Raw genomic sequence first — 2,728 nt, forward strand, 5'->3', positions numbered from 1 at the left:
AGGGTGGGGGCGCCGGGCTCCCCCCTGCAGCGGAGGGAGGGAGTGGAGCCGTCCGGCGGGGTTTCGCGCGGGAGAAATGAGAGGGGCAGTCCCGGCGCAGCCTCCAGCTGGCACGCCCGGTGCGCGCGCCCGATCCTGGCAGGGCTTGTTCCAGGTCGTGCCCTGGGGCCCCGGCCCCTGCTGCAACCAATGTCTCTGATCCAGGAAAAGATTTTACGGCGGCTTCGGCCCTCGCTTAGTTTTGCTGTTGTAAAAGGGCAAGGTTCTGCCGCCTCCCAACACGTTTGCTGCAAGGTTCACTTTGCAAAACAGGCAACCTAGGCTTCTTTACCAAGTCTGGAGACCTGCAAACCCGCCAGAAACTTTAACCGGCCGTTGCACGCTACGCCTCCACTTCCACTAAACAGATAGGTTCTAGAGGTCGGGAATACTGATTAATTTGACAAATACTGATCGAGCGCCTACTGCTTGTTAGGCCTGGAAACACAAGAGTGAACAAAAACAGGCCCCTGCTCTGCTGGAGTTTACAGTCTGGGAGCCAGTTACCAATAGAGTGATGGAAATAAATGTAATAACGATACGAATAAGTGTCATAATAGCTATGTAATTTTATTTCTTTGATTTATAATTAACTTTATTATTAATAATTTGTTGTCACTAATGAATATAATAAGCGTAATACCAATGATGCAATTAAGTGTAAATTTGGAGCGATGATAGATGTTGAGAAAAAAGGTAAGTGGTATTAGGGTGGTGTAAAACAGGGAGACTTACTTTGGCAGAGGTCAGGGAAGTCTTCTTAGAAATCAAGTATGAAGAGTGAGGAATGAAGTGGGTGGAGATTGTGGAAGACAAGTCAAGATTGGGCAGGATGTTGGATAAAGTTGCCCTGAAGTCATAGCAGGTTTTCTGTACGGTGTTGAAAGCCTCTCTAAAACTGGTTGTGAAGTCAGAGAACAGCCTGTATGTGCAGGACTTCCCTGTCCTCTCCGCTGCTTGGGATCTGGTGTTCATCTTTTCTTTGTTGAAGGAGTGTATGAAATTGGCCAAACATTTTCTCAAGCTTGAAGAGAAAACATCTGGGAACAGTCTTCCTTCCTTCCTTCATTAGTTCAGCAAATGTGCTGTGCACTCAGTGTTTCAGACCCTCCGTGTTCTTGCTACCTAGGGATAGTAGTACCAAGAAAACATTGTGTGATTTGAGAAAATGTTTTATTTTTGTTGGATTATGTATATTATTCATTGTAGCCATTTTCATTGTTACCATGCTTTGGAGTTTTTCTTCACATACAGTATCTTCTCAAATCCTCCCAAATTCTTCCAGAGTCTTATTGTCCACACTTTTAAAGTAAGGAAACAGTTAGGAAGATACATTAAGAGATCCTTGCCACTCTGTCAGTAAGTGACAGCTGCAGACTGGCAAACTGGAAACCATTCCTCATGCCTCCAGATCTAATATTCTTTCCTTTTTTAAAAATTATTTTTTAGCCGAGCTCAGTGGCTCAGCCTGTAATCCCATGCTTTGGAAGGCTGAGGTGAGTGGATTGCCTGAGCCCGCGGGTTTGAAACATGCCTGGGCAACTTGGCGAGACCTCATTTCTACAATAAATCAAAAAATCAGCCGGGCATGGTAGCGCATGCCTGTAATTCCGGCTACTCAGAAGGCTGAGGTGGAAAGATCGCTGGAGCCCAGTGGGTCGAGGCTGCAGTGGCCAGGAGCGGCCACTGCACTCCAGTCTGGGCGACAGAGTGAGACTCTAACGCAAAAAAAAAATATTATTTTTTAATTTTTTAAAACTTTTTTCTGTTTGTCTTCCAGGAAGAGTGAAAATAGCTCTTCTTCCTTTTTTTTTCTTTTGGAGATAATTGCTTCCCCATGAACCACTGGTCTTGTTTACACTTCTTTTCACTGTAGGTTTCATCAAATCCCTTTTGGAAACAGAAGTATAAATTCGGAGCAGGCCAGAGTTTGCAAAGCACTTGAAGCAACCTAGCCTAGCTATAATATTACAGGGCCCAGAAACCTGTAAGCTGTTGAGCCTTTCTGCTTTAGAAATTTGCCATAATCAACCGTAAGTCTTCAGATGGCAACCTGGAAGTGTTCTTCCATTGCCCAGCAAAGCTGGGGCATGTTTTAATGGTATTTAGTAATTGGTTCTATAGTGGTGTATTTTCAGTCAGGCTTTGGTTTAATTCTGTTTAGGAACATCCCTAAGGAACCAGGGTATTGTAACATCACACTGTGGTGATCCTTTCTAATAATGGTTATTGCTGGGCATGGTGGCTCATGCCTGTAATCCCAGCACTTTGGGAGGCCGAGGTGAGAGGATTGCCTGAACCTACAAGTTTGAGTCTAATAATGGTTATTGATGGACTTGATGAGGTGTGAGCATTGGGTTTCATCCAGGCACTACAAGAACGAGTGTCCCTTCCCAGAAGTAATAGTGTACAAATTGAAATAGAGACAAAGAAGAGGATGTTTACAACTTCCTTCAAGAAGTCTCTGTCTATAAATCTACACTTGCTTGCTTGTTATGAGAGAATGAAAAACTTGGTCCATCATACCTTGAACAAAGTAAGAAATGTGTGATTAGAAGCTGAAGGAGTTAAGAATATGTCACTCCAAAATATACTGCACTAACATACTCCCAATTTTTAAAGACACCTAAAAAAAAAAAAAACCCAAACAGCAGGTGCAAGAAGATCACTTTGACCTTCAAGCTTTTCT

This window comes from Carlito syrichta, unplaced genomic scaffold, assembly GCF_000164805.1.
Source record: "Carlito syrichta isolate Samal-C Ts95f unplaced genomic scaffold, Tarsius_syrichta-2.0.1 Scaffold39610, whole genome shotgun sequence".
Lineage (NCBI taxonomy): Eukaryota > Metazoa > Chordata > Mammalia > Primates > Tarsiidae > Carlito > Carlito syrichta.